Source organism: Arachis hypogaea, chromosome 2 (assembly GCF_003086295.3).
Source record: "Arachis hypogaea cultivar Tifrunner chromosome 2, arahy.Tifrunner.gnm2.J5K5, whole genome shotgun sequence".
In the NCBI taxonomy this organism is placed as follows: Eukaryota; Viridiplantae; Streptophyta; class Magnoliopsida; order Fabales; family Fabaceae; genus Arachis; species Arachis hypogaea.
The window spans coordinates 1,809,896-1,824,273 of record NC_092037.1 but is presented as its reverse complement, the minus strand read 5'-3'; positions in this window follow the sequence as shown (position 1 = coordinate 1,824,273).

The window sequence follows — 14,378 nt, the reverse complement described above, 5'->3', positions numbered from 1 at the left end:
TGGGACATGGAACATAGGCACTCTAACAGGAAAGTCCATGGAGGTGGTGGACACCATGACAAGGAGGAAGATTAAGATCATGTGCCTATAAGAAACAAAATGGGTTGGTGCGAAGGCTAGGGAGTTGGATACTTCTAGTTTCAAACTTTAGTATACAGGAAAGGTGAAAAATAGGAATGAGGTTGGAATTATTGTGGATAAGCAGTGGAAGAAGGACGTAGTGGATATCAAGAGGGTGGGAGATCGGATCATCTGTATCAAACTTGTGGTGGAGGGAGGTGCTTTCCATGTGATTAGCGCCTATGCACCGCAAGTGGGTTCGGACAAACAACACAAGATAATATTTTGGGAGGATCTAGAGAGTTTGGTTCAAGACATACCTTTGGGAGATAAGATTTTCTTAGGAGGAGATTTAAATAGCCATGTTGGGAGAGAAGTGACTGGGTATGGGAGTATTCACGGAGGCCATGGTTTTGGGGTGATCAATATCGAGGGTAAAACTATTTTGGACTTTTCCTCAACCTTTGATATTCTCATCGCAAATACATGTTTTAAAAAGAGAGACGAACATCTTATAACCTATAAGAGTGGCATGAGAAGCTCTCAAATCGACTTCTTCTTGTTAAGGAGAGTCGACCGGAAATTTTGCATTAATTGTAAAATTATCCCGAGAGAGAGTTTGACAACACAACATAGGGTGCTCGTCATGAATTTTTGCATTGAGTAAAAGTTGAGAAAAAGAAATCATACGAAGAACCCAAAGACGAGGTGGTGGCGGATGAAAGGTGAGAAACAAAGAAGCTTCCTAAGACGAGTAGGAGAGGAGGCAAAGTGGGATGGGAATGGAAGCACGGAAGAGATGTGGAGGGAGATGGCAGAAGTTATTAGAAGAACATTAAAAGAAAATTTTGGTGAATCTAAAGGAATAGGACCAAGAGACAAGGAGTCCTGGTGGTGGAATGCGAGTGTACAAGAAAAGATAAAGATAAAAATGGAGTGCTTTAAAGAGTGATCTTTATGCCGCAACGCAAATAACTGGAAAAAATACAAGGCGGCTAAGAAAGAGACAAAAGTGGCTATAAGTGAAGCAAGAACAAGAGCATATGAGGGTCTCTACCAGTCTTTGGGCACGAAAGAAGAAGAAAAAGGTATATATAGAATCGCAAAGAGCTGTGAAAGAAGAACGAGAGATTTGGATCATGTTAAGTGCATAAAGGATAAGGATGGAGAGGTGTTGGCTCAAGAGAAGAAGATTAATGAAAGGTGAAAGAGCTACTTCTACGAGTTATTTAATGAGGGATAGAAGACTTTTCCGAGCCTTGGTTGGTTATGCACAAGGGAAGAAGATCAAAACTTTAACTACTATCGAAGGATTCGAGACTTCGAGGTAAAATAGGCTCTAAAGTAGATGAAAAATGGTAGGGCAGTAGGACCTGATAATATCCCGATTGAGGTTTAAAAGGGCTTTGGAGAAAAAGGCATCAACTGGTTAACCAAGCTTTTTAATGAGATTTTAAGGTTAAAAAAGATGCATGATGAGTGGAGAAAGAGCACCTTGGTACCTATCTACAAGAATATGGGGGATATACAAAGTTGCGGAAACTATAGAGGGATCAAGCTTATGAGTCATACCATAAAGTTATGGGAAAGGGTGATAGAACAGAGGTTGAGAAAAGAGACACAAGTAACAGAGAACCAATTTGGATTTATGCTAGGCAGATCTACCACGGAAGCGATATACCTTTTAAGAAGGATGATGGAGAGGTATCGTAGTAATAAAAGGGATCTACATATAGTGTTTATTGATTTGGAAAAAGCGTATGATAGGGTACCAAGGGAGGTTTTATGGAAGGTTTTAGATAAAAGGAGAGTAAGGATCGCATATATTCATGCAATTAAAGACATGTATGATGGGCCATAGCTAGTGTGAAGACTCAAGGTGGTGGGACAGAGGAATTTTCTATTGGTATAGGATTACACCAGGGATCATCCTTAAGTCCATACCTTTTCACATTAGTCTTGGAAGTACTCACAGAGCACATCCAAGAGCATGTGCCATTGTGCATGCTTTTTACTGATGATATCGTCCTTACGAGAGAGTCAAGGGAAGACCTAAATAAGAAGTTGGACTTATGGAGAAAAACTCTAGAAGTGTATGGTCTGCGCATAAGCCGTAGCAAAACGGAATATATGGAATGTAAGTTCAGTCTGAGAAGGGAAAACCCTAATATAGAGGTGAAGATTGGAGAAAACATCCTACAAAAAGTTAAAAGTTTTAAGTATCTTGGGTGCATCATACAGGATAATAGAGAGATTGAACAGGATGTAAATCATAGGATCCAAACAGGTTGGTCAAAATGGCGAAGTGCATCTGGTTTTATATGCGACAAAAAAAGTGCCTTTAAAACTTAAAGGTAAATTCTATCGCACCGCTATAAGACCAGCTATGTTTTATGGTATGGAGTGTTGGGAAGGGGAGCACGAACATAAGATGAGTGTGGCAGAGATGAAGATGTTGAGATGGATGAGTGGTCATACGTGATTGGATAAAATAAGGAACGAAGATATATGGGAGAGAGTTGGAGTAGCACCCATTGTGAAAAAGATGGTTGAATCGCGTCTCAGGTGGTTTGGACATGTGAGAAGAAGATCGATAGAACACCCAGTCAAGAGGGTGGATGAGATGGAAGATGAATAAATAGCGAAAGTCAGAGGAAGACCTAAGAAGACCATCTATGAGGTGGTCAAACGAGATCTACTTGTAAGTGGTCTCTCTATAGACATGATACATGACAGAGCACAATGACGTCGTTTGATTCATGTAGCTGACCCTACCTAGTGGGACAAGGCTTTGTTGTTGTTGTTGTAGTTGTAACACCCTACCACACAGAGCCTTACGCTTAAGTCATAAAGCAGAGGTGGCAAGGTATTACGACCTCTAAAAAAAATGGATATGTACATAAATATAGTTGGATGAAATCATATCTAGGAGCCTTGAAGGATAAGCTAAACAAAAACAATATACAAAAAATTGTGTCACACTCGTATGGATATTCGTAAAACGGACAAGTAAGATCAAAAGAAAGCTGAAAACATATATACATATCAGAGTTCCAAAACTCAGATAGCAAGCTCCAGACTCGACCTGCGAAGCTAAGGCCGTCCAAAGTATATAATTATATATTTGTATACAACCCAAAATAAAACTCAAATCACAAAAATAAACACCTGTATCTCCAAGTCAACCTCTAGGAGGGGCAAAACACAAAATGTACATGCGGAGATTCTATAAACATATATACGTAGCCTAAAACAAAATATGACAATCCAAAAGGTAGTTCTTCGCTTGTAAGGAGGGTTTCCAGACGCTCAACGAGGTGCCTCTCGACCTGCATCTGAAAAACAACAATATTGTATGGGGTAAGAACCAGAGGTTCTCAGCATGGTAAAGGTGCCCGCATAGTTAATATAAAAGGTCTCGGGAAAGCCAAAGGCATTCCTAGAACTCCGACACTTAGAATCATTCTTAAGGAAAATAAAGTAAACCAAAAGTTAGGTAAGTTATCTAAGGTATTCTAATTCTGAATCTTAACTTTAACCTAATACTTCACGTTCTGTCTCCTCCAATCCTCCGAATCACTGGTGGAACAACCCTCTCCCCTCACACCTTCGTCAAGAGGGATTTCTCAGAAAACATACACATACAGTTCAGGCAAGAAAACACAGATAGAGAAGCATTTACAGCAAGTAGAACAAGTAGCGGATAAGCAGAATTAAACAGTTAAGCAAACCAAAACAATGCACACTCAAGCAAACAAACAAATGCATATAATGTATGCCTGCCATATGGCTGATGAGTCTCATCTGTCGATTATACAGCCAACCCGACATGTCCTGGTAGTTAACCATTGGACAGTCCCTTTGTGTGCGCATCCCTAAGCTCAATAATATTCCATGGAGTCAAACTCCAAGTTCAAATATAATATTCCATGGAGTCACACTCCAAGTTCAATAGTATAGTATTCCATGGAGTTAAACTCCAAACTCAATAATATAGTATTCCATGGAGTTAAACTCCAAGCTCAAATATAATATTCAATATTCATATATATATGCATGCCCATGGGGGAACCTGAGGAGTTAAAGTGTCCGATCACATCTTGCGACAGAGGGTCAACAAATAGTCTCAAATACACAAGCCACATAATAATCCCTTTCTTTTTTAAAATAACACCTTAAACTAAAACTCCAATTCTTATAGAAACTTTGGCAGTATCTCCTCTAAAACTCGAATTTCTGCCACCCTTCAAGGATCCCAACTATCAAACCAAACACCTCTCAGTCTTTCAAATTATTTTCAGTAACAAATTATTTCAAAATCAAACAAATACCAACATTAAATCTTTTCCCAAAACCAACCAACTTCAATAGTAAATTATTAACAATAGCTAAACTACATATTTAATACCATACACACAATCCATCAATTATACATTCAGTTCATTCCTATCTTAAGGTCTTCTAGCCTAAGTTTTCACGTGACATTAAACATTAACTACGAGAAACCAAAACCATACCTTTGTATAGAATCAAAATATTCAAACCTCCAGAAAAGTTTTTTGACTGAGCTATCAAAGAAGAAAACATTCAAAATCGTTTATGCCTCCGAAAATTTCAATTGGCTGAATTTAAGGGGTAGAAGAGCTACGTTATTGTCAATTTCTACTAATCAAAAATAGTGCCAATATATAGAAGAAAAGATTACAAATACTTTTATCGGATTAGATTTTTTATTAGAGTTACAGATTGTAAGAAATCGAATAACGTTTGGAGGGTACACATTCTCTCTCTTTCTCTCTCGATTATGCTATTCTCTCCCTTCTTCTCGTTTACGCTATTCACATATATATACGTATGAGTACTAAGCCGTCTTGGCTTTCTTTATTATATATATGCACTTTATGAAAGGGAATAATAATAATAATAATAGTAGTAACGTAGTGAATATAATAATAACAATGAATATATATAAACAAGACTTATGCTAAAAGAAAGAATGAATTATAATAACATAATATTATATTACAAAACTTTTATATATATATATATATATATATATATATATATATATATATATATATGAAAGTGACGTAACTTATAATATTATAATATCTAATTGTATAATTTGTAGGAAATATTTTAAGTGTACTGGAATTATCGGTGCACAAATTATTTTAACCATTGATTTGAATTATAAAAAATATATATAATATATATTAATTGAAATTAACGGTTAAAACAATTGATGCATTGGTATTTTTCGGTACACTTGAAATGTTTCTTAACTTATAATATTATAAGGTTTTCTTAGTAGAACTAGCAATGAATAATAATAATAATAATAATAATAATAATAATAATAATAATAATAATAATAATAATAATAATAATAATAAATTATTATTATTATTATTATTATTATTATTATTATTATTATTATTATTATTATATAAAGTTAATAATATATGAGTTACTAATTTAAATGATATTAGTAACTTAAGGGTGAAAAGCATTTGGTGAAACATTAGCAAAGTTAAATTCAGCAAAAAGTATCGATATCTACTCATATCGGCAGATATCGAACTCGATAATAATATTATTAACTAAATTCTATTTTTAAATTAAAATATCAATCACTCAAATTAAAATATACATATAAGTTTCATTACTTATAAATTACTAGAATTATAGTTTTAATTATGTAGAATATTTTATTATAATATATATATATATATATATATATAATATAATATAAGAATATGAATTTGATTGAATTCAAATAGTTATAAAATTACAATTACTGTTAATAAAATAATTTTTAAAAATAAAAAATTTCAATTTATAAAATAAATTATAATTTATTTATATTTATGTTTTTAAAACTAAAGGTCGCTACAGTAGTAATCTTATCAAGTTAAAGAAAAAGAGCTAGTAAAAAAATGTAGAATTATTATTATTTATTTATTTAAAATGAAGATGTTTTTAGTCATTAATATTCTAAAATCATATTGGATCTAATCACATCAATAGACAATCACCGATCTAATTCTAGTTAAGTCTTAAAGTGGTCTCTAAAATTGCACTCTGAGACACATAGTCGTTCTTCAAGCATTTTTCGTCAATAAACACCATTAAAAAGCTTATGTGGACTCATCTTTGACACAATAACCAAATACTAACTAACTGACATGAATTAGTAAATTTTTTTGTGGCAATTTAATCGTTGAATTAAATTTAAAAACCCTAATTCCAAAATTTTTCTTTTCTTCTCTTTCCTTCTCTTACCTTCTCTTCTATACCCAAATTTCAAAATCCTACTTTTGTACTTGCTACCAATTTTCATTAAATGCTTTGATTGAAAATATAGCAAACTGTATCTAGTTTCATATGCTTAATTTAGAGTCTAGATAAAATAATAAATTCCATAACTTAATGTCTCAAATCATTCACAACCATCCAATACTACAAAATAATTGAAAATTCTCCCCCCTCCCCATTACCCTAAATCACGAACAAGTTATTTAGACTAAACCAAGTTTACAAAAATCAGATATCCATTGTTAAATCCTAATAACACATCACATCCATTAACCCCATTATTCAGCCTTCATTCCCACTAAAAAATTGAAGTTCTAATTCACAACTCTCAAACACCAAAAATCACAATAACTAAACTGAAAATTAACTACACTAATGTAATAGTTGCTCAGAGAACCACAAAAAATAGAACATATCTTTCTTGATTTAATACTAATTCCATGTGAAACATCGTACCATAGATGTTTAAAAACAAAAAATATTAATATGTAATTTTAGAGATTTAGGTTGAAGTGAAATAACAAAAATATTAATATGTAGTTTCAAAAATTTAGGTTGAAGTAGAATATAATGTAAAGGTTTTATACCTTGCCTAAACTTGACTTTTGATTCAGGAAATACAGTTAAAGGTAGCTAGAAATTACAAAATTGTATTAAAAGATTGTATCCCAAAATATACATTATATAAAATCTAAATCTGAGATACTGATTCTAAAACCTTGATAAAAATATTCCAACCGCACTTTTATTTGAAGATAGATAACTTTTTATCTTTAAAATTCAAAAGCAACAATACTTAATAGAGCTTATCCTTTCTCAAGAAGCCATGTATGCCACTTAATTAAGTCATGCACCACAGTTGTTGACTTTGGGTTTTAACTTCTATTCACAATGCAAAACGAGTAGACGACACCCAAATCAATTATAAAGAATCAAAGTATAACATCATGCATACATATTTTAACCACAAATAAAAATCTTCATTCACAATGTATTATTATTTATCAAAATTTTTGCAATATTTCAAAAATTAGATGACTTAATTTTATTTTGAAACAAAGACTTACTATCAAGAGAGCTACTTTTATATAGAAATAAACAAACTTCTAATGCATATGCAAAATTCCTCTCAACCTCAGCAATATAACATTGTGCTTCCAAGTTGATTTTTTCAACTTTGTCATGAAAAGTTTTTTGTTGTCTTTCATTTTCTAATATTAAGTTTATCCAACTGCACCTCAAGCTTTCGAGATAAACTTTTATAATCAAACTCCTCTTTAATTTTCAGCATATCTTTAACTTCATAGCCTGAAAATAAAATACACATTACTTTGCCAAAAAAACTAATCAAGTCAAATATCAAAAATGTTTTTAGTTTCATATAACAGTAATAATAACATACTAAGAACTTTGATAATAAACCAATTAGAATCTGTAATGAACCGATGGCTGAATGAAGAAAAAATAATTTTAAATTATTAAAAAAAATTAAATATTAACTAGCCACTAGATAGAATATGCAAATTAAGATAATAATAATTTTAACTGTAGATAAATGCATTGTACAAGAATAAGAGTAGTAATAATAATTTCAGCAGTATATAAATGCATTTTACTAGATAGAATATGCAAATTATAATATCTTGGCAGTTCAATTCTTAGATGTAGAAGAATTTGGTAGTAATAACAACAACAAAGTGGAAGAGTGCAAAATCAACACAATTTAGAGAAATAAACACACATGCCCTAATAAAAACAACAAGCAACATTAGAATTAACGACTAAAATAGATGGAGTCATGGAACTGAAGAAAAAATAAAGGACATCAAAATTCATCTTTCTCTTTTTCAAACTCTTACTTTTACAGAGACAATGGGGTCAACAACCCAACACAGTAGCGACGGCGACGATTGTGCTTAGTGGAAGCGACTCGGTTTCTCTGTGAGAAAAATAATACCAACAACATGTTATAGCAGAGCCATTGGAGAGTGGGAGAAGAAGAAGAGGGGTAGAAGTTGGGGTTTAACGTTATGGATAGAATAATATACCACACAACGTCATTTTGACCAAAACACGCGCCAAATACAATATGACGTTTTTGGAGTGTCAGTGTGGCAGAAATTAGTCTACCTCAATTTTTCGATAGTCAGTGATGAACGAAAACTGTCTAAGGAATTATTGTGAGTTTCGGAGTGTAATTTCGAAGACTAAATTGAGTAATTATTAATTTCAAAAATCAGTTTGAAGTTTCGAGTGCAACTTTAGAGACCACTTTAGTCGAACTCATTAAATTGTGCAACAATTTGGCCAAACTCATTAAATTGTATGAAATTTGAAAACCAAGATTATTTAGAAAGTCATTCAGTATGAAAAAAGTTGATAAAAGAAACAAACCAATCATGTTTTTAGAAGACAATGTGAAAACTCAGGTGCAATTAATTTTATACGAAGTTGATAATAAGATTTTGTTAAATAATTTGACAGATTTGATTAAATTATCATCTAACAACTTTCAGCTATCAACTTCATATAAAGTTAACTGCACTTGAATTTTCATAACTTTAATATATTCATTTGAATTTCAATTAGATCTATATTGAACTTCTAAATCTTTTATTTCTAATTTTATTGGTTTAATAATTGGTCTAATCTTTTTTATTTCTTTTCTTTTCCATACAAATTCTCTTTTTACCTTTTTAACTTTTTGTTATGCTAACTTTGTGATTATTTAGTAGTCGTGTTGCCCAATTCAAGTATGTAAAAGAAGATAAATATTTAAGACCACTTAGATAATAATTTAATTGAATATATTAAATTTTTTTAAATAATTTTTACTTAAAATTTTATATAAAAATAATTTCATATGAATTTTCTCACTAGAAAAAAAAAAAAAAACAAGAGACTTTGTGAGAGTCATAAAGGTAGAAATGTGAGGTAAGATAAGGTGACTTTCAATTTCATAAATCATAATAGTACCCACTACCCACCATTAATTCAACATAAATTCAATGATCATAAATTGGTGCAAGTCTAAAACATTCTCTCTCTCTTTTTTCATACATTCAACAAATATTTTATGTAAGTAATTTATAAATTTAAATATAACACATGAAGTTAATTAATGTAAGATTTTAGGATTATAATATACAATATCTATGACTTTGATCCAACATTTAGTTTTGTAAAAATATTTAACTTCATTTCGTATTTCATCTTCTGTAAAAAATAAACAGATAAATTAGTGCACTTACTATATGAAGAATAATGGGATTGTTTTACCAGATTTTCCAGATGGTGAAAGCCACAAAGAATTTGAGTTCTTTCTCTTTGTAACGTGTTGTTGTTGCAATTTTGATCAGTCAAGCCACCACCAAAAGAGTAAAAGGAGCAGTCATAACTCACTATCTTTAAACAAATAATTCTCAAATAGATAGATAAGGGATTGATATTTATCTTTAGAAAAAACTAAAAAAATACTAGAAAGTCAATATTTTTAGTAAAAAAAATAAAAAAGGTTAACTATTAAATTAATATCAAAATTTTAAATGCTGATAAAACAATTTCGGAAATATGTTATTGACAAAATATCTCTTAAATGATTTGAAAATGCAACAAAATTAACTGATTATTTTTTGTAAGTGACAAAAAAAATTTTGTATTTAACAAATGATATGAATTTTTGTAACAATATTTAAAAAGTGCATAAAAAATTTAAAACAAAATTGATTTATAGATTTTTTTATTTTTTTAAAAAATATAATAATTCACACTAAAAAAACTTTTTAAAAGAATTCACTTGATATAAGATTACTAAATTTTAAGAATAAAAAAAGTTTTATTTTTTAAATAATAATTATAAAAATTTTCATCAAAATTTTATCTCTAAATTATTTTTAATACAGTTTTGTTAGGGAACTAACTAAAAAAATAGCCAACTAGAATCAACTAGTTGAAAAACAAAGAATTGACTTGAGTTTTTCCAACCGTCTCGGGCTTAAAACAACAACACTAAGTTGCAAAATAGGGGAAAGTTCACTACAAGAAATTCGTTTTAGGCTAGTTATTGGCAGAAAGATCAACTCCTCATCTTCCAATAACTGACTTAAACTAAGCCAACATCCCTATCTTTCCACAGCCGTAAGTAATTTTTAACGACGAGGTGGAAAACAACAGGGATGCTGATATTGTAAAAAATGCCGCACCTCCAAATGGGAGTAGGCTTGGAAATGTTTCAGGATCAATCGGTCTTGTAAATGAAGAATCCGATTATGATCCTGAACTTAGCGAGCCAAGAACATTAACCGTCATGTCAATGACTGTTGATGCTAAAGGCTCGTCATACAGTTCCAAGACACTAATCTCTCACTGGGGATAGTCATGGAGAGGGATAACCGATTAAATTGATTGCATGAAATCAGATAGCTTCAACAGAGTGTTGGTGGGTCCCCAAACTAAGTGGGGCCCACAAGTTTAAAAAAAAAAAACAATAAAGTAAAAGGAAGTGGCTGAGAGCCACGAGAGAGAGAGAGAGAAAGGCTTCTTTCAATTTGAAAGAAAGAAAGAAAACACAACGGCGCCGAAGAGGAGAAGAGAAATTAGGGGGAAAAGGGCAAGCCAACCTTGATCACATTAACTTGGTAAACTTGCTCCATTTCTTATGAAATTTTAGTATGTTGTTCCTGGTGTAGAGATGAACATTAGGATATAACTTATTTGTTGTATTGCCTTCTCTTTTGCCTGATTTGAGATACCTACTTTTGTGGAGGGTTTATGTTGATTCCACCAGTTTTTGTGATGTATTTTGTTGATTGTTGAGATGCCCTAGTGTCACTAGGAAGACTATTTGTGTACCCATTATTCTGATAGTGGAAGATTTTTCTGGACTAGGTCCCGTGGGTTTTTTGTCCCTCTTTTGGGGGTTTTCCCACGTTAAAATTCTGGTGTCTGGTTATTTAATTTCTGCCATTATATTTGTTGCTTGGAGTATCTTTGGTGTTGCTCATTTAATTGCACAGGTTGTGGGAAAATTATTTTTGGTGCTTCCGCTGTTAGACAGGTTCTTGATTTAAACCTGTGTTGAGTTTTCCCAACAAAGTGGTATCAGAGCCGATGGTTAATCGGTCTGGTGGTTTTAAGGGGTATTCAAGGTGAAGCATCGAAAGTCTTCCCGGCAAAGGTGGTCCGGGCGGCGTGTCCCGCGGTGTTTTGCGGCGGTGTGATGGACGAATACTCATGGTGGTGGAGGAGCACATCTAAGAAAGCATGGAAGAGTGAGGAGTTTATAAGATGAGAGACCCATTAACTTGACACCTTAAGGTTTTGAGTTAGATGTGGTGTCTTCTCATCTTATGTTCTCTCGCTTGATTCCTCCCCGAAGTCTCCCCGGTTGTTGAGAGTTCCCCACGGTTGGCCTAACAAAGTGGTATCAGAGCTTTGGTTGTTTATTTCTGTGCTGATTAAATGGAGGAAAATACTCATGGACCGAATATGGTCAAATTGAATTCCCAAAATTATTCAATTTGGAAGACCCTCATGGAAGATATGCTGTATAGCAAGGACTTGTATGATCCTGTGGAAGGGGATAAATCCAAAGGTACTAAATCCGATGCTGAATGGAAGAAACTGAATCGGAAGGCAGTTGCTTTGATTAGGCAATGGCTTGATCTTAGTGTGTATCCACATGTTGACACTGAAACGAATGCTGAGAAGATGTGGAAGAAATTGAAGGAGTTATATGAGAGGAAGAATGTGCAAAACAAAGCATTTTTGATTAGGAAGCTTGTCAATATGAAGTATGTTGAAGGTAAATCAATGCCGGAGCACTTGAGCATTTTTCAAGAGACAGTGAACCAACTGACAAATAATGAAATCACTTTGAATGATGAGTTGCAAGCCTTGTTGTTGTTGAGCTCTTTGCCTGATAGTTGGGAAGTTCTGGTTGTGACACTGACTAACTCAGCTCCAAAAGGAAAGTTGACGTTAGCAATGGTTAAAGAGAGTATGTTGAATGAAGAAGCCAGAAGAAGAGAGCGAGGTTTGACTAATGCCTCCTCCCAATCAGAAGCACTTGTTTCAGAGTCACGGGGGAGAAGTCAAAGTAGAAAACCTCACAGTTCTGACAGGTCAGAGAGTCGAAGCAAGTCAAGAGGAAAGTACAAGCCAAGAAAGGAGTTCATTTGTCACCATTGTGGCAAGCCGGGGCATATCAAGAGGTATTGTAGGTTCTTGAAAAGAGAACAATCAAGGGGAAGAAACAAAGACAAAGGTAAAGATAGTGATAAAGAAACTGCTGCTATTGTTTATGAAGATGTTCTTATCACATATGATGAAAATTATGTGAATCTTGTCTGTGATGATTCCACTTGGATTATGGACTCTGGTGCCTCATGTCATGTCACTCCGAAACGTGAGTTTTTCACTTCTTATACTGCTGGAAATTTTGGCAAGATCAAATTGGGAGATAAAGGAGTGTGTGATATCATTGGTATGGGTGATATGTGGCTTGAAACTAATATGGGATGTAAGTTGCAGTTGAAGAATGTTAGGCATGCGCCAGATATGCGGTTCAATCTCATTTCAGTGAAGGCATTGGATCAAGAGGGATACTGCACTTCCTTTGGTAGTGGAAAATGTAAGATTACCAAAGGGGCTCTCATTGTTGCTAGAGAAGACAATAGTCTCACTACTCTCTACCGGTTGCAAGCAAAGTTGTGCAAAGAAGATGTGAATGTAGCTGATGATTCCTCTTCTGATTTGTGGCATATACGTCTTGGTCACTTGAGCGAGAAAGGACTAAGCGTCTTGGCCAAGAAGCACTCACTTCCAGTGAAAGGTACAACTTTAAATACTTGCACTCATTGTTTTGTTGGAAAGCATGCTAGAGTATCATTTCATAATTCTGGACCTCATAGGAGATCACATGTTCTAGATTTAGTTCACACTGATGTTTGCACTATGGATGCTAAGACACTAGGTGGTGCATCATATTTTGTTACTTTTATTGATGATTATTCTCGAAAAGTGTGGGCTTTTGTTTTGAAATCTAAAGACCAGGTGCTCGGTATCTTCAAACACTTTCATGCAAGTGTTGAAAGAGAAACAGGAAGGAAATTAAAATGTGTTCGAGCAGATAATGGTGGTGAATACAGGGGTCCGTTTGAAGAGTATTGTAAAGGACATGGAATCAAGCTTGAGAAGACGGTTCCTAAGACTCCTCAACATAATGGAGTTGCAAAGAGAATGAATCGCACTATCAATGATAGAGTCAGGTGTATGCTCTCTCATGCAAAGTTGCCTAAATCCTTTTGGGGTGAAGCGATGAGGACTGCAGTAGATTTGATCAACCTTTCTCCTTCTGTTCCACTTAATGGTGATGTTCCAGAGAAAGTTTGGAGAGGGAAAGATGTCTCCTATAGTCACTTGAGAGTGTTTGGCTGCAGAGCTTTTGTTCACATTCCAAGAGATGAAAGGTCTAAACTTGATGGGAAGTCAAAGCAGTGTATCTTCATGGGTTATGGTCACAAAGACTTTGGTTACAGATTATGGGATCCGGTGAGCAAGAAGATAATTAGAAGCCGAGATGTGATTTTTCTTGAAGACCAAACTATTGAAGATCTTGAGAAGACAGATAAGCCAACAGTAACTGTTAGACGTTCTGTTGATGATGAACCTGGTCCTTCCACTAGACCTCCTATTGATGGGGGAGATGTACAAGTTGATAATGATGGTGATGATTTGCATGATGAACCTACACCTCAACCTGAGGTGCCAAATGTTGAAGTTCCACCTGAACCACCAGTTGAGCCTGAATTGAGAAGATCTACTAGAGAGCGTCATCCTTCTCAGAAATACTCTCCTCATGAGTATGTGATGAACACTGAGACTGGGGAGCCAGAGAGCTACCAGGAAGCTATGTCTGATGAGCATAAGGAAGATTGGTTGAAGGCCATGCAAGAAGAAATGAAATCCTTGCATGAGAATCATACCTTTGAATTGGTGAA